At 47.6% G+C, this 19,257-nt stretch overlaps 1 long non-coding RNA gene across 1 annotated transcript in view; it reads right to left on the minus strand.

The window, feature by feature from the left end:
- Window positions 1–915: 915 nt before the first annotated feature.
- The window catches only part of LOC125945461 (uncharacterized), a 41,256-nt gene continuing 22,914 nt past the window's right edge, over window positions 916–19,257 (minus strand). Inside the window, exons 4-5 of the long non-coding RNA XR_007466906.1 lie at window positions 15,565–15,705; window positions 916–1,004 (exon numbers count right to left, since the gene is read on the minus strand). This is a non-coding gene — a long non-coding RNA (uncharacterized LOC125945461). The remainder of the gene's footprint in view (window positions 1,005–15,564; window positions 15,706–19,257) is intronic.

Raw genomic sequence — 19,257 nt, forward strand, 5'->3', positions numbered from 1 at the left:
GCAGGTGCGAGTAGCGAAGGCCTGAGCGATCGGTGGGCAGCCATTTTCTATTCCTTTCGGAACTGGCCACTCTGTGGCTATTCAGAAAAATTTTCAGTTTTGTTCGGCTAAATAATGCATCTTTTTCGCGTACACGTCACTTTGACGTGATGCGTTTTCGCGGTTTTGTGACGTCGCGTGACAGACAGGTGAAGTGGGTGTAGCCAGAAAACATTGGACCAATAGCAGAGAGCTAATGGTGAAAAGGCATCGAATCAGGAATGATTATTTTTCTTTTGTGCGGTTTAATCATGCGTAATCACTGTGTACACGCTATACCAGATGGGGAGCTATCGCGGTTTTCGCGACGTCGCGTGACAGACAGGCGAAGTTGGGAGTGGCCCGAAAATGTTTTGGCCAATCGTGGAGATTGATTGCAGAAATTGAAATCAAAACAGTTTGAAATCATTTTACGTTATAGCACCCCTGAGCAGAGCCGCCTCCCAGCGCGCCCTGCGGTTTGAGACTGCCTTCTCGTGGTTTGTTTTGACAGGAAAATTTTTCTTCCACTTTCATTTAACTTTGCCTAATCAGTTCTACATTTCAATTAAAGATAACAAATAATTCTCACTGGCCTTTCTCTGGCTTCATTGTCTGTGTTTTCTTTTCATTGTAACTAACAAAAGATTGCTCCAATCGGACATGTCTTTTCTTCTTGATAATTAGAACCTGTGTGTGCACAACGGCTCGGGCACTCGTAATGTTGCAAAGAACGTGGTTTTCTTCACGCGTAGAGCTAGTGCATATAGTTGATAGAGTTGCCCGTCCCAGCCTATTCGTTTTACGTAAACATAAATTTTCCGCAAGTACATTATCTAAACTGGTACCGTTAAATCAGCAAACAAAAAAAAAGAGAAAAATTACCTTTTACCTTCCTTGGCCTCTAGGACTGAACTTGACGGAATGGCGAAGATCAGACACCACATGTGTAGCGTCACAGTTTTTCATGTTCTCTTGAACCTCTCCTTGGGCGAGAAAAAGCAACGAATGAATACTTTCCTCCACATTCGCAAAATGACATTTCGAATTACTGTTGCGTTTTTTAAAAATATCTCCCAAAACTATTTTTATTGGTGCAGTTCCAAGCCCGATACTTCCCACTGCTCCGGCAAATCAAAATGAGGGTTCGCAAAAGAACTTTCTCCGTCCGATTGTTTTCTGGTTAAATTTTTAAGTGCATGTTGCTAAGGACGTCATAGTAAATTGTGGTAATATGTGATTTTGTTCAATTATTTTACAGTTGACGTCAAGATGTTCTCCACGGGAGTATGCAATTTATTTATGAAGGTTTAAGACATAAGTATAAGGGTGAGATCTTCCTTTCAAGGCCTTTTCAAAACCGCGTCGTCGACACGAAGTAGTCCTCTTTGAATAAGAGGCGATAATGGGCTAAAAACCGCGATTAAGGGTTGAATAATGATTAAGCAAGTGAACTGAGGTGATAATGGGTATGCAGTGGTGAATGAGTAGAATTAGGAGTGAATTGAATAGGAATAAAGGGGATTTGTTGGTTGATAGAGTCGAACGAAAGGTGATGATGAGATAGAGTGAGCTATGTTAAAGTTCCCCCATGCACTGCACTTCCCATTTGAAAGGCAACCACCTGCCTCGTTCCTCCTCTCCACCTCGCATCCACTATGCAGCGCGATGCTATGTTTATACTCTGCTTCCTCTCTCTCAGCTCTCTCCCGCCTAGCTCGGCGAAGCTATCGCACAGCTGGTATTGGGTATGGCGTTTTGTGCTTACGCCACGAACTTTTTCGACCAGCGAGAGGTATACAGCTTTGCTGTAAATCAAGCGCGTGATAGCACCACTATTTCAGCGCTCTCAGACGACCGATCAAGAAACAAAATCCGCTTGTTGTCGCAGCGCTCTCCGGAAAGGGCTTGGCGTTTCAAGTGGCCGCAATTAATAGTAAATTCCACTGGCGGATCTGGAGCAAGTTTTTTTGCTCCGCGGCCGAGAATTTGAATTCCACTGGCGGATCCAGAGCAAGATCGCATGTTCCACTGGGCGATTTGGGGCAACTTGCTCCGCGACGGAGCGCTCCGCGTTGATCCGTCTTATAGAGCCGGATTTCACCGGAACTCCAGCGACTAGGCGCCGTCACTTCCGGAACAATCGGGTACGTCGGTTGCTTGCAGCGCTTTTTCAAGCGCTGTCTGGTAACCCTGTGGCGTTGTTTACAGTTCTGGGCCTAGAACCCCCAACGTGGTCTAATGCGAGATTGGCAACATGGGTAACCGGATGCGTGCGACAACTTCCGCTGCAATCCCTGCCGGAGCGTGTTTATTTTTCACTGGTCGATCGGGATCGGGTCGCTCCGCGGCGGATTTTCTTGCTCCGTCGTGGATTCGGCACACCGCTCCAGATCCGCCAGTGGAATTCACTATAAGTGCCAGCAACTCTTGCGACTAAGATGTGATGGCGAAGGAATGCAAATTCATAACTGTATTTTCCTTATCGATTAAGCAGTTCGGCGGCCAACATTTACTGAAGGCCGAGTTTTTTCTTCCTTTCTTTATTACTTTGTGTGTTCGGGCTTCATTCCACACGTGGAGAGAATGATATGCTTATGCCACGTCACGTTGAAGCGTGACATACCTTCATCACCGCTGCTCGCTCTGTGTGCCCGATCGCGACGTGGCATGCTAGTGTGTCTCGAAAAAAGGCCTTCAAACATTGTCGTTTCCTGATCGCTCATCTCAGGCCTGGAATAGTGGCGCTATCACACGGTTATTTTTTACATTCCGCCTGCTTTCTTTGCGGGCAATTACGAGAGGATCCATCAATGGTACATCGTTGCAAACACTTCAGCCGGCTGTTTTTAAATGTGGTATAGAACTTTCATATTGGCAGTTTCTAGATCAAGCCAATAAATAGTTAAACAGTTGGGCAATTAGTTTATTCTAATTCTTTGACAGCTTTTTTCCCACCTACTAGTACACTCCGTCGTTTTTATTGCCTTGGTTACTTTAGCTGGGACACCTGTATATGAGTACAACTTCTGCAAAGTCTTTGCAAACATTGTAACAAATTTGCTATGATGGATGCAGTTTAGATCAACTACGATATGCGATTTTCGTGCCCAGTTATTGATTTGTAAACTTCATGGTGTTGTTTTTAGAAAGTTGTCAATTGCCGGCAATTTTTAGGAAAAATATAGGGCCTACATCAATACGTCATATATACATGTCAATATATCGATATCAACCAGCAGTCACTAGAATTAAACACTTTCGCGCAAGTGTCACAAATGTCATTCAAATGACTTCATTGGTTGTCTGAAAAAATGGATTTCTGCGTTTTACATGTAGATGGTTAGGTGGTATCGTAGTTGGCCCCGAGCTAAAGCTTCCTCCTAATGTGAACGGGCTTGATGACATCCTGTAGAGCTCACTCAGTGCTCGCGCCCGTTTTGATAGAATGTGAACATACTCTTGTTTTTCATCTTGCATTATGAATTACATCTTTTTTTCATTGCGTTCTTCCACCTTCCGCTATTGCTTTTATTTTTCCAGCGAAAGCTGTATATGGCTAGGCGAAACGAAAAACTGTTCGTCCTATGTTTCGCTAAACGTCTCCATTGGCAGCGCCGTTAGTGACGACGTTAGCGAACGCGTTCCCGCCAATGCCCCGTTGACGCTGCTCTGCGCGCAACGATGCCTCCTCGACTCGCCGCTGTCGCATGCGTTCGATATCTCGAGTTAGCTCGGCGTCGTGGTTAGCATCATCCACCCGCCATTGCCGCTTGCGTTCCACTAGAAACATAACCATGAAACCAATAATTGAGAAACGCTTCAATGCAGCGTCGGGATTAACCCACCGCTGAACACCGGGGCCGCACGTTTCAGCTTCGCTGGTTGACCATCTGTACAGAGTGCTTGGGCGGTGTTAATTTAAATTTCGTTTTCCCCTCTTAATAATCTGCCATAGCATGCAGGTATCATTCTAAGGTAGAGTTTTTAATTATCACAAAGGTATTTCTCTCTCTCCTTAGCTAGCTCTATGATAAAATAGCCTGAACGCACATAAACAGATTGATCGTTGAAGCCCCATGAAAATTTGCATTATTAATTTGCCTGAAATATTGCCCACTGCATAGGAAACTACACTATATGAATTCAGCCATTATCATTTATATCAGAGCACTTCGCTCTCTTCGACATGTATGGACGGAATATTGAGCAGGTTTACTCGTCTTATTTGGTCTAGTATCCTTGCACGTGCGGTCTTCCAACACAAAATAGAATTTCACACTGCCAATATTATTGCTATAGGGTTTATATGGACACTCCAGGTGGACACTGTGGACACTCCAGGCGAAATTTAGCGGCCGTCGACGCTGTGATGTTCCGCGTAAAGTCCACTTGCGATCACACCGCTGCCGCACTCGTCGCTTCAGCTGCGACGGCTGAGCGCAGCTACGCGTGTCGAACTTGGAGACGGCCTACGTTGGGTTCGAGGGCCTGATTAAAGCACGCGGCTTCCTGTGCGCTGTTTTCTCACGTGAATTCGCTCGCCGCTGCCGGCGCTCTTCATCATGCCAGCTTTCTGGCAGCGAGTGTCCGCGGTCATTGAGTGAGATGTGTTAGTCTTTGTGCGTGCGCACGCGATAACGTGCTTGTTAATTTAGTTTGTAAGCGTATGTTTACAGACGTTTATGCAGCTAATAATGTTACTAACCTTACTTCGTATAGCTGTCTAACACTTTGCTATCGCAATCAGGGCTTCGCCTTTTGGGCGAAACATACTTTTTTTGTGAATAGGCAACTCGGAAGGTTGCAATTGGTACGTTTAACACTTACATCTGGACAATTTTATTGGCTTTTTTATAGAAGTACATGCTTCCGTAGCCATGTGTTGCTTTTTTGTATTTTTGCTGATCATACATTACCTTCTTTGTATTCTGGGTCACTCAGGACAACGGTAGCCCCGGTCATGCCGATGCTGTAGAGCGCCACAAAACCATCGATGCTGTTTGCGAAATGACAGTAGACTTTGTCACCAGGACCTACATTGTGAGCTTGAAACATGGCGGCGCAGCAACGAAATTTCTTCAGAAATTCTTTGTAGGTAACGCTCCTCGCTCCATCGGTCTGAGGCAGAGATACATGGCAGAATCAGAGGAATGCTGGGGAATTTTAGAACAGAACACGCTGCAGTAAACTGCAAAAAAATAGTGGTCAAGTTAGGACATAAGTGCATTTGCAGCTGTGCAAGCACTGTAGCATACTGTAGCTGATACACCAATAAAATGGCATGGTCACGCGGTGCTTATAGCAGGGAAGAGTGTGCAAAATGCGTCACAACGTGGGTTCCTGGAGAATTATTGACAACCATGCAACCACATATGATTTTGTCTGCACTCTCTGGGGCCAAAGTTCTGGTAAGTAGCCTATGCAAATAAGTTAAAATAATGATTAACACTTTGTGCGGTGAACTCTATAGAAAAAGAGGTAGAAAGTGCCTTAAAAGCAAGAAATAGTCAATATATGTTGGGATCGCTCACAGAATAAATAATAATGTGAAAGGAATTTAGTTACGGTGGGTGATACATAACATTTTAGGAATGAAAACCACGTGAACTCTATGTACGGGCCGCCAACACACTAAACATATAAAAAATGATGTGTATCAAAACCCGGCCGGCACATTTGCTCTGCGAATAGGGTATTGTGGTGCAGCACAAGGGATCGTAGCTTCGATGTTCGGCTACGGCAGCTGAAATTCGATGGAAGCCGAATGCAAAAGAACTCGTGCACTGAACTTTGGGCAGACGTTTTCGGAACGCAGGAGATCACAATGGTTTCAACTAGTCGTAACAGGGTCTGTTATAGCAGTTTCGTCTTCTTAAATGGCTTCCGCAGCGGCACGGCGAATACTTGCCACAGTTACGCCTTTTACATGCCGCAGATTGCCGCTTTCATGAGTTCCATTGAATTCAAAGTTGCTACCTCCCCTGCTTCGGACATGTGAATTTCCTCATCTGGTGTTGTTTGTACTCTGTGTGCATATGTGCATCGCCGCTACAGCAAGAGTGCACGTCAGCACAAGCCTTCCGTCCTCGTCCTTGGTGTACTGGCGCTTGTGGGGATGTTCGGGTTCTACGGAGAGATCGATGGTGCTACCATCGCTTAAAAATCCATAGAAAAACACACTACTCTTCAGTTGGTCCGGCAGTGCCTTGGTGGATGGCCGCTACAGTTGCGTTTTTATTGTTGTGAAGGTAGGCAAAGTTAGGATTTAAACTGCTTGACGATCGATGATCGATTCCTGCTGCTTCCGGACCCTGTTTGTTTTTTCTATTTCTCATTCTGCCTTGCGGCATCTCAAAAAAAAAACCAAAAAACAATAAGACTAAGGTTTATTTCGGCAGAAATTTGAGTTCTACCACGTCCCGAACAGCGTTAAAAATGTTGGGGCCATTGCAGGTTGGTCAGTCTCGAACTTGTCAAGGTATAAGTAACTGCCCCAAAATTTTAGGCATTATGCCTAAAAGATGTTAGAGCAAAGCTGTTTATGGATAGGCTTCCATGCATTTTCATGTGCGTGTGCAAAAATGTGAGCCGATCTTGGTGATAGTGCAGAAAGGGTCCAAACCCAATGGCAAATACTCATGTGGATTCCAGAGGGGAGGGGTGGGGGGCTCCGGGACCTGTACCGCGCCCTTGAACTACCCTTGTCACATCTGGGTCCCAAAGTAGTTTCAGGAACAAGGGTAACAACAAATACTACGATTGGATCTTAAGACAAAAGGCCAACCCATGAGAGACATGTCTACGTTTGCACCGCCCTCTCTTTTTCGGCATTGCAACCGCTTGCGTGCCTATTTTCCTGCCGCTCTCCCTTGTCGGCGGCACCGTCGCGCATTTATATAGAAGGTGGCGTTCTCCATTTTGAATTTCCATTCTCTCATAATAATGGGGAGGCAGCGTGTAGTGCGCACTACCGGCGATGATTGCATTATCGTGTCTATTCCTTCTGTCGCTCTTCGTAGCCGCGTTACACGTAGGTAGTCCCGACAATACGCAACCTCCCCATTCTACGTCACCTCTGTGCCGTGTGCTAAATAACTTCGCTGGTTATCCACCTCCATAGAGTGGAATGGCTCATGATTTTTTAACTAACCTCGAGTGTCTCCCGTCAAGGAATAGCGATGCTATCCTGCGCCTGAATAAACTTGAACAAACCCAAACTAACCTCAAAGCGTCATATAAAATGTCGCCGAAAATGTTGCCTTGAAAACTGGTCAACAAGAAAACACCTCGCAATCCACTCCTTAAAACGTTTGTGCCCGCTGTCACCGACCTTCGGTGCACTGGTACAGGTGACCATTGGGAAGGTATAAAGCGCTCTCACAGACTCTGTGCTCGAACACAGTGCAAAGAGTTCTACTCGAACTGGTAATTTACAGAACTCAACCTAGAATACTGAAAACTCACAGAAATTTGAGAACAATATTATATTTAGTAATAAGTATATTGTTACACACGAGGTGTTTAACACAAAACCAGACAAATCTGGTTGATGAGCGCATTTCGAGAGCGGTCCCGAGGCAGCCTGGTGAACGTCGTTCCTCTCTCCAACCTTTCTTCCACCGGGTTATCTGCGCGACATTCAAGGTTCATCGCAAGACCTCATGACATTTCCCGGCTGGCAGACGAAGCCCGCCGGACGAGTCAGTCATCTCGTGGATTGTAACACCTGAGACGCGCGACGTGTGCCACTTCAGTCTTGGCCGAGCGTAATGCACTGCTCGCGAGACGCGCAGTGCGATAGTTCACTTCGCTGAGGCGTTCCAGAATAACGTAGGGACCGACGTAGTGGGCGAGAAACGTGTAACACCAGCCACGCTTCCGCAACAGCGCCGAGAGCCACACAAGCTCACCAAGTAGTAGTAGTAGTAGTAGTAGTAGTAGTAGTAGTAGTAGTAGTAGTAGTAAACGTTTATTTTATGAAGGGGATTGAAGGGTGAGTAAATTGGGTCCTCAGTCCAGGGCTCATCTGGCCTTATCGGCACAAGATCGAAGTAAACGCGGCGGTGACGCCCATCATTGCCCATCTTGGACCGGTCCTGCGATGTCAGGTTGCGTAGCCTAGCGAGGTGTCACGCTTCTTGTGCTCGACATAGGATCTCATCAATTTATTCGTAGTCATGCTCGAAGAAAGGAATTATGGTGTCGAGGGTGGAGCGCAGCGGACGAGGATAAAGAAGGAAAAATGGCGAGTAACCAGCAGTCTCGTGTCTGGCGGTGTTGAGGGCATAGGCAAGATACTGTCCCAATTCTTGTGCGCCGAATCGACATACAAGGACAGCACGTTGGCAAGCGTTCTGTTTGTGCGCTCGACCAGACCATCAGTTTGTGGATGGTAGGGCGCAGAATGGTGGAAGCTACATAAACACAGATGAAGGGTTTCTTCAACTACGTCCGCGGTATATTGTCGCCCACAATCGCTGATTACTATGCGAGGAGGTCCATGTCGGAGCATAACGTGAGCCAGCAAGAACACAGAAACTCCTGTAGCTGCGGCGGTATCACAATAGCGGTTAAGGTGATCTAAGCAAACGATAACCCAACCATTGAATTTTGATGATCACGGGAAAGGGCCCAGAAGATCTATATCAACTTGCTCAAAGGGGACGGTAGAAGATGGGACTGAATGAAGTAGGCCGTGTGGCGCCTGTGGAGGATTCTTGTAGAGCTGCAATCGAGAGCAGCTGGCGACGTACCGTTCGATATCGTTCCGCATTTTAGGCCAGTAAAACAGTTCTTGAGCCGAGTAGAGGGTTCGTGTGGAGCCAAGATGACCGGAAGTTGGGTCATTGTGTATGGCGTATAAGACTAGGATGCAAAGGGTCTAGGGGACAACTAAAATGTAGCCGGCACCGGTGGTCGAGTAGCTCGTCTTATACAGGGCGCCGTTGCCATGTAGGCGAAGGCGACTGCCTGCAGGTGATTCCTGTGCTGCCACGAAGAGCGGTTGTAAGCTATCGCCCTTGCGCTGCTCGTATATGACGGCACCCATGTCCGGAAATATCGGGGACACAAAAGCGATGCATTGGTCAAAGTTATCCGTATCGCATTTAGTTGTCGGAAGTGGCATCCGAGAGAAACAATCAGCGTCAGCATGTCCCCGGCCACTCTTGCAGCAAAAAATGTCGCAGTTTCACCCGAAAAGCGAAGCATCAATTGCGATAGCAAATTAGTAGAGAGCTATACGGAGCACAATCAGCGTCAGTATGTCCCCGACCAATCTTGTAGCAAATAAAGAAATCATATTCCTGTAGACAAAGGGCCCAGGGATCCCCCAGATTCAGAGGGATCCCCCAGATTCACGAGCCAGCATAGCGAATGATGATCCGTTAGCACAGTGAAGGGGTGCCCGTAGAGATACAAACAAAACCGTTACACTGCGAAGATGACCACCAGACACTCTTGTTCGGTCACCATGTGGTTGTGCTCGGAGAGGCTCAAGGACTGGCTAGCGTACGAGATCACGTGTTCGCTGTCGCCGATACGCTGAACAAGCACAGCATCGATGCCTACGCCACTGACATTGGCGTTAATCTCAGTTGGTGATGAAGGATCGATGTGGTGAAGAATTGGCGGGGATGTCAAAAGGAACTTCAGCTGGCGAAACGATGAGTCGCAATGTGCAGTCCACTCTAAGGGGACGCCTTGCTAGAGAAGGCATGCAAGGGGATGAGGCATGTCAGTAAACCTGGGAATGAATCGGCGAATGTAGGGGCACAAGCCCAAGAAACTTCTTAACTGTTTGACAGAGTCAGGTACGTTAAATACTTCTACAGCCGCAGTCTTTTGTTGATCTGGTCGTATGTCTTCTTTAGGGACCAGATGTTCTAGCACAAGAGTTTGTCGTTCCCCAAAGTTGCACTTTTTTAGGGGTGAAGCTCCTTAGGGTGTGGGTCGTTCCCTCCTCTGTAGTAGTAATAGTAGTAGTAGTAGTAGTAGTAGTAGTAGTAGTAGTAGTAGTAGAAGTAGTAGTAGTAGTAGTAGTAGTAGTAGTAGAAGTAGTAGTAGTAGTATGTAGCCACCTCTAGTTTTATGAAGTGTTCAATAGATGGCGTTCCGGTTCCGGTTCCACTTTGCGCGCGTTCAATGCGAACGCGGGCAAAACTCCGACGGCGTCGACAACAGTTCTGCGCGTTGCTGGTGCTGCTGAATGTCCAAGTTTATACAGCTGATAAAACTACCTTGAGTCGACCCCATGGCTGCTTCGCATACTACTCAGGGTTCCCCTACGGGAAGATGGTGTAGTTTTCTCTGTCGTTCCCGACGCGCGCTCTCTTTATCTCTCGTCCGTAGCTGTGGTTTACCCGAATGATCCCCCGGTGCTTCGCCCACTCATCATCATTCACTTCGTGGATATGCTGTGATTTTTTAGCACAAGACCCGCATTCTCCGAGCAGTTCAGTACCAAGTACCACGGCTGCTGGATAAAAAAAATCGCAGCATATCCACGGGGTGAATGATCATGAGTGGGGCGAAGCTCCGGGGTGGGTGGGTGGGTAAACTTTATTGATTCACGACAGAATCATGTGAGGGGGGGGGGAGGGGAGAAAGGGAAGCAGGACGACGATGGGCCCTCAGGCCGCTCTAGATGGCCGGGCACATTTGTGCTTCGGCGACCCCTCTGGCCCAGCCCACTGTCCGAAGCTGTAAGTCCGGTTGCGAGCTGCGCAGAGCAGCCTCCCATCGCTCCTGGTGTTCTGACCCTCGCCACGGGGGCTTGGGCTTGTTCGGGCAATTTAGAAAGATGTGGGCAAAGTCAGCTCTGGTGCTAGGACACAAGTGGCAGTGAGGAGAGGTTTCCCCGTGTGTAATAATCGACAGAAGGAAAGGGGTCGTAACTGTGGCTGTTTGAAGTCTTCGCCACAAAGCCTGGTCACTTCTGGGAAGAGATTTATGCGGCGGGGGGTAGATTAGGCGGGAATTTCTGTAGAACAGGGTGAGGTCATGGTAGCCGAGGAGTCGATCTCTTGCACTGCGAGACGAAGGCGGGTCGCTCTCAGCCCGGTTGACGAGTGCTCGGGCCTGGGTGTGAGCGGCCATGTTGCCTGGGTGTTCGCTGTGTGCAGGGACCCAAAGGAGGGTGATAAGGCAATTAGGAGGGGGATTTGATTCGAGTATTTTAGCAGCCGGGGAGTGGATTTTGCGATTGGCATAATTACTGATTGCGGTTTTTGAATCTGAGAAAATATACGTAGCGGAGGAGTGAGCAATTGCTAAGGCAATTGCTGCCTCTTCCGCTTCTAGGGATTCTGTCAAATTTGGAATCGACGCACAGACAATGGGGTTTCGGGGGATCATTGGGGTAAACCACAGCTACGGACGAAAGATAAAGAGACCGCGCGTCGTGAACGAACGCCCTTGTGCAATGCAGCGCCCCTAGCTACGGGCGAGAAAGAGAGCGCGCGTCGGGAACGAGAGAAAGAGAACGCGCGTCGGGAAACAACGCCCTTGTGCACCGCAGTGCACCTAGCTACGGACGAGAGAGAAAAACGCCGGAAGCGTTCTCCGGAAGCCGGAAGCTGGCTTCTGGAACCGGAAGCGGAACCGGAAGCGGCAGTCGGTTTCCGGTTATATTATATATATATATATATATATATATATGCGTATACATGCATATACGGACACACTACGCCATCTATTGAGCAATTCATAAAGTAGAGGTGGCTACATACTACTACTACTACAGAGGAGGGAACGACCCACACCCTAAGGAGCTTCGCCCCTAAAAGGTGCGGCCTGCCGCGTCGGGCGCGCTGCTATGGGAGCGAACGTGACGGCCGTAGTTGCATTGTCGGCCGCTTGGCTGTGCCGAACGGCGCTAGCTGAGGGGGTTGGAACGCTTCGGTTTGCACGCGCGACGGCGTTCCAAGCGCGTTCCTGACGCATTTGCTATGCCGATGCCAGACAACAGACCCCGGTGTGTGGCGCCATTCTTTCTCCGTGGTGGCGCCGCAGCGGATCACACCGTTTTCGATGCACGCGGCAGGCCGCACCTTTTTAGGGGCGAAGCTCCTTATAGCGGCACCCGTTCCGTCCCCGTCGTCGTAGTAGTAGTAGTGTGTAACCAGTCTGAGAAAAAAATGTCACAGTTTCGCCCTAAGGGCGAAGCAATGAATGCGATAGCAACACAGCAATGTCATACGAAGTAAGGTGAGCGGCTTTGGTAGCAATATGAATTGTAGTAAACACGAGCTGATTAAGTAAGCAGGTGTGCTGCGGCGTAAGTAGACCGACATGAAGAGAGACTCGATGACCACGAGAAGGCGCGTGTGAAACGGTGGTGTTGATGAGAAGCGCTTCCCGTGGGCAGCGCGCGTGCGAAGGGACACACCTGTAGCGCTGCACTGCCGATCCGGGCAGCATTACATGTGTAGCGTGCGTTGGAAAATGTGGCCCGACTATTACTAACTGAATGAACAAGCGTGGTGTGAGCGCGCACAAGCAAACATGAATAGATCACACTGAATGACTGCAGACAACGACTGTCAAAACGCTGGCAGCAAGCAGCGGGCGAAGGTACGTGCGGTCTATCGCTTCAACGGAAACTGAGCTGAGAATGCACAGTGCATAAAGGTCAGAGCCGTGTGGAGGTAAGAGCCGGTGCGGCGAGCGACGAGCGCGGTTGCTGGCAGAGGAAAAGTGCGCCCCCCCCCCCCTCCCCGCTCCCTCCGGCACTGGCTTCCCGCTTCCTTGTTTGCGCGTGGGAGAGATAAGAGACCGTGCGGTCGAGCGACGAGCGCGGTTGTGGGCACAGTAGAAGTGGCACAGTAGAAATTCGGGCGCGTTACACAACTCGAAAGACATCACGTGAAACTCACATAGTCCGTCGGGCGTTAAAAATGCTGTCTTTTCTCTGGCGTCGTTGTGCATAGGAATTGGCGAGTAACCTGACCGTAAATGAACAAGGGAAAAGCAAGATGCCGCAAAGAGGCAGTCGATGGCGTCGTCAATTCATGGTAGCGGATATACATCTTTCTTGGGAATGGCGTTTAGGCGACTATAATAAACGCAGGACCACCACGTACCCTCTTAATTCTTGGCCAGTATTACGGGGGCTGCCTATGGGCTAAACGATTCTTGAATGACGCCTTTGCAAAGCATTCCATGGTCTTGATCGCTGATTATCTTGCGTTCTGCCTGGGTCACACGATAGGGTTATGTCGGATTGGCTGAGCGGCTTAAGTTTGCTCGGTAAGCCACCGAAATACATCGAAGTTTGGACGGCTGGCCAACGTAACGACCGTAGCAAGTGTTTACACAAGACCCCCGCACCCAGACCTTTCGTCCGCCATCCGCCAGATAGTCCGCGTGGATCTCCAGCGGCATGACGAACAGGCACGTTATGCGGCGCCACGTTGCAGCTCCTCCATTTTCCGAGACACTCTTTGGGAACCTCCTTCGGCTACTTGTAACCACACGGTGAACGTCGCAGATCTTATCGGCTCCAGAGACGAAGCGCATTACGGTACGACCGAACCACCACGCAATGATTCGTCCCCTTAACGCTTTGATCAACGCCCACGCAACTTTCGTCCACGATGACTTACCGCTACCTACGACTTTCAAGGCGAAGCACCTCGTTACCCTCAACTTATGTCTTCAGCAGAATACTACAATCTGCATCCTGAAGTTCGCCCTTTGCCAGTGTGTCACTTCTGCGGCATGCCTGGCCACATAGCTAGGTACTGTAGCCGATGCCGAGCATCGACCTAAGGACCTTCAGCATCGACTGTGCGGTCTAGTGGTCGTACACTCCACACTCGATTGCCAGGAGACTCCACTTCCGGAAACCACTTCCGAGAGGACAGACGCACCGCCTAGGTGACCTACTTTGGAGAATAACCCGGGACCACTACCGCTACCGGGTACGCCAGATGCTCAGAGCTACTCGTTTGATGCAGACTTGGTCTCGAAGTCAGTTTAGCTGAGTTTCGGTGCCATTATAAGTTATTACTTTGGCTATAAACGGGATGAAGCAAGCCATCTCTTCATCAAAGCATCCGACTCTCGAACACTGGCTGCCTCTTGAAAGGCAGCTAACATTTTCAATGTAAATAAGCGAAGCTTCGAAAACAGGAGCGTAGATTGTAACTGTCTCCTCGAGTTACGTAATCTGACAATATGTTTAAGAAGGCGTGACTCCTGAATGCAATACTGCACATCAATCTTTTGGTAGTTCAGGTTGGTAGTCCAAGAGGTAGCATAGCGAATTTTATTAACAGAAACATCGAATTCTTTCTCCTGCCTGATCATCCTGCTACTAAGTCACTATGGTGTAAGGTAACAAATGGTGCACTAGATGTATAATTTGGTGCAATAGGTATATTGTCCTCCTGGCGCCGCTTCTCTATTTGGCCTTGCTAACAAGTACTTTACACAGCGTAGGCTACACAGCGGCAAATTTGTAGTTGCATACTATTTCAATCTCTTGCAGATCAACAAGCAGTCGTTCAAATCAAGTGACAGCCATAAACAAATTTGTGATTTGATGATCGCTATGTCCTTGTCCTTTAATTTGTTTCAAGTAGTCGTGTTCCCTACCTGCGAAAACAACATTCGGGATCTTATTTTTGTTGGTTACTTACTCGACAAAAGTGAACTTCAGTGTAACACTCTTCAAGGCTTCTCTGATCAGAACGCGGTCATTATTAGTCTAAATGTGACGTTCAGAACCAAAAACCACGTGCAAATATGCACCAAATTTGAACAGAGCTAGCGATGCGTCTATTGTGAACAAGCTGGAGTAAGCGTGGGACGATTTTTTATATTCTAGGGCTCAGAGTGGGGTTGATTGTTTAGCGAGCGTATGTTACGGTGTTGTTCACTTCTGCATCTTAAATGACGTTCCTGTGAACTTTACGAAGTAGTGTCGGACTCAGTAGAGTGCTTTTCACTTGAATGGCAGTTTCAGTGTCAACTGGCGTTCAAGTCGACGGCACTTGAAAGTGCCCTGTAACACGGGTATCAGACACCCTCCATAGATATCCAGTAGATGTGCAGCTTGCGAGTAGAATATTCCACCAAATTTTTTTGATGTGTGTATAAATACTACGTGAATACCAATATATCACCAGTTGGAAGCCAGCACTTGTCCTGTTTTCTATTCGGCCACGTAATTTCTTCTCGCACTGTGCACGTTCATTGTGGATTACGCATTAGCCCAGTAAGCCACCTGGCTAAGTCACTCTGACGTACTGGCCCTGGGCTATGGGCGCAAAATATAAAACATATTTTAGCCTTTATGTTTCCTTTTTGTAATCAACTCGATAACGCAAAGTAAACGGAATGCAGTTCTGAAAAAACACTTTTTCACTACAAATTGAGATAGTGTTTGTCTTTAGCATTCCGTTTAATTAAACCTGCATTTTCCTTTTCCCTTTGTAAGCGGTACCTTTGGTTTTGAGCTCTAACGCAGCCTGACACATTGACAGCTTCGTTTTCTGTAAACATGAACAACCTGTGCTTTATAAATGTGGAACGCCTTACCAGTGCAATTCTGTTTCCGTGAGGTTGAAGTTTTTCTGTGAGGTATTCAGCAAATGACAACAGCACTGTCTCGGATTGCTTGTAGGGAGAGTGCACAATGCCATCCTGTATCGGTGCTTGCATTGGTGCTTGCATGGTAGCCTTAAAAAGAAGCAATGTACACATATGCATCTTATGACTCGCGAAATTCTCAAAGTAGATACGAGATCATTTTCATAACTGTTTTGATGCGAGTGTATTTGGCCTGATTTCATGTATATGCTGTGTGCTTTTATTTGATCTACAAAAAACTTAATTCTTGCAGTACGGAGATGGAGCGTTGAGGCTCGATATCGCAGTCTATACAGTGCTAAAGAATGGGGTAAGAGCACAAACGATGAAGCACTGACCTTCAGATATTATTTATTGCGTGCACGCATACTGACCGCTGCATTAAGAACCGCCTGCGGGAGCACCTGAATTTTAAAATAAAAAAAAAAAACTAGAAAAAGTGCAGCCGGGCTGTGCACTGAAAAGAGGGAGGATGCTCTCAAGAATTACTTGATAACACCATTGTAGGAAAGTATGAAAACCAAAGAACACGCGATGTCGATGAAGCTTACAATATAACTTTCAAAAAAGCAGAAGCTCAGCGTGTATCGGCACGCCTCTAATTAGGACTTTGTATAAAGAGATATATATCTTTTTGGGTGGCCGTGGTCGCAGTTTGGCTGTCGCACTTCATATGGTATCACATTCATTGACGTTGTCGATATTCCCTTCTGTTGTATTCTCTCCTTCTTGCGTATTTACATTCCATGCTCAGCACGCAAGTAACTTGAAGGTCACCGCTTCGTCACTAGTGTTGTTGCTTGCCCCGTCATTTCGCGCTGTTCACATTCCGAGAGTCGAGGATTATGGCTGCTGCCGGGGCAGGCTCAACTCTGGCCGACGTTGCAGTAACTCACAATCGTTATGCTGCTTGCTATCTGAAGCAATCGAGAAATAAGTTTCAGTTTCGCCCGAAAGGCGAAGCATCGACTGCGATAGCAATTTAGTGGACATCTATACGAAGTAAGGATAGTAGTTTTAATGTCCGTGTAAACTTGTAAACACAGGAAAACTAACCAAATTAACAAGCATGGTATCACGAATGCCCAAACAAACACGAGCGCATCTGACTTGATGACTGCAGAAGCTTGCTGTCAAAACGCTGTAGTTAGTAAGCGCGGTGGCAGCAGCGAGCGATTTGACCTTCGTGCCGCCGCTCGCATCAACGCTAACTAAGCCGCGAAAACTCAGCGTAGGGCGGACTCTGTCCCTGGCGCGGATGGCGTTCAAAATACCGAAACCCGAGCGACCACGCGCGGCGTTGAATGCGCCCCCCCCCCCCTTCCTACGTTCCCCCGGAACGCGGCCGATAGGGCCGCCCCAGAATATAATGCGCCCCCCATCTGTACCCCAGACTACAACGCGCCCCCCATCCGTACCCTCCCTAGGGAGCGTTGCGCGCGACTCGCACGCTTTCACTCGCACATACATTCTCCCCCTCGCACGCTTTCACTCGCACATACAGCATACGGCGTGCGGCTACGATTCTATCGCCCTTATACTTTATACGGAACCTCACGGCGACGCCGGCGGCAGAAATCCGCCTGGAGTTTACATATAATTGCTATCGCAATAAAAGATGATTTAGAGTATTAGAGACGACGCTATAAAGGTGATGTTGATGTAGTGCTGCTAAAAGGGTGCTGCTGTTGTCGACGCTAGTATACGTCGAGCGGCGACACAGCCATTCTAAATTGCTCCGCAAGATTCTGGCAACACAGTGCAGAAGACACCGCAGCTGAACTCTGAGAGGGGCAGAACCGCATTGCCAGAGTGAAACCTGGGCCTCACGTTGCCGGAAATCAAGAATGCTACGCTCACTTGTCGTTGCTAATGAAATTAAGAATGCAGACGCCAGACCAGCCAAACGCGCATGCGTGAGTGCACAGGGTTAACTAGCACTCATTATTTCCGGTTTCTATGGGTACCTTATATCATTCATTTTACCTTTTGTTCAACAGGGCATTCAGCTGTCTAGCATATACGTTCCGAACTTTCAGACAATCGCCGCATAAAATACTTCCTCAGAATATAAATGCTCGTTATCATTGCGCGTTCATTTCGGCGGCTGGGAAAGTGTAATGCGAGATTTCTGTGGATCTTGTTTTGCATTGGCAGGAAGGTGCAATTCCTTAGCTTCTTTTTTATGACTAAGAATAGTTATGAGAAGAAACCTACACACTGATGAGTGCGCCACAATCTCCACCTTATGGAATTTCTCATAAAATCAAATGAAAGCTAAGAAATGTCGCAGGCTTGCGCGGCACACGCAGCATAGTCATAGCGTAAACTGGAGGAGCGGCTCTATAGGAGCTCCATTTTTGGCAGCACGCACTAGAGGGTCTTCGCAGCGAAGTCTCTTTGCGTCGTTTTGACGAGAAGATGTTACCACTCCGCCCAGGTGTTGTTTTTGGGGCTCACTACGCAGCTGTCTGATGAGCCTGACGTTGTCTGGTTGCAGCCGCGCTTCTTCATCAGCGGTTCTTCAGCCGTTGTTCGTACCTTGCGCAGATGCGCCATTACGTGTACCGAAGAGCAAACACAGGTGTCAGACTACGCGGCGCACATGCCACATCTCTTGACTCGTGGCACGATATGATGCAGTTGATGCTGATAGTGATTATTTTTACGCCTATTCTTAAAACGGGGCGGTGAAAATAGTCACCTAGCCTACTTGAGTTAACCAGATCCAGCTACATGCAGTATACAACTCCTACATGCAACCGCTACTTGTCGGGACACCTGGCCGAATACAACGCAACTGCAATAGAAAGTTTACACTTATCTACGCTACTCGGTGCGCATGTAACATCGTGTGAGAAATGGCAGGAAACGATGCTAATGATGATGATAATTAATTGGCACCACCTTTGAAACGAGATGGGGATAGTCATTTAGCCTGCTTGATTTATTGAGATATGCTATAGATTTTTTTTTTTTTTGCTGTAGCATGTTGGTATACATCTTCTTAATTTCCCTTTTCTTCCTCAATCCTCCTCTGTCTAGCACTACCTATGCTGCTAATGATGAAGATTTAATTGCGTCACCTAGTCACCTAGTCATTTAATTGCGTCAAATAGTCACCTAACCTACTTCATCTGATCAGGTATGCTATATATGTGTTTCATTACACAAATTTTAACGCGAGAGCGCTAAGGTTCCGGTATGAGAGAAAATCCGCTGTCGGCGTCGGTGTCGCTTTCGGCGACCTTGTCAGGGAGCAAAAATTTCCGTACATATTTGTATGCCTCTCCTTGCTAGATGACATGCGGTATACGCGTGTTTCTCATACCTTGTCGGACGTTCTTGACGAAATTATTGCTCGGCGTTTTGAGAATGACAGCCCACAAACGAATGTCATGAAACAAAACTCCGACAGCGCATGCCTTTTATGTTAAATCTTCTCGGACTGATATGCGAGATCTGTTCAAAAGGAAACCGATCTTTTTCTATAACACCTTTACTGCTTATGGTACAACATTTTAAGTGATGTCTCCTTCAAAGTAGTGCCCTCCACTGATAATGCACTTGTATTTAGAACACAGAGGAACGATGCATCCAACATTTCCAATGCCTGAACATCATCTTCTTTATTTTATGTCC

Source organism: Dermacentor silvarum, chromosome 5 (assembly GCF_013339745.2).
Source record: "Dermacentor silvarum isolate Dsil-2018 chromosome 5, BIME_Dsil_1.4, whole genome shotgun sequence".
Taxonomy (NCBI): Eukaryota; Metazoa; Arthropoda; class Arachnida; order Ixodida; family Ixodidae; genus Dermacentor; species Dermacentor silvarum.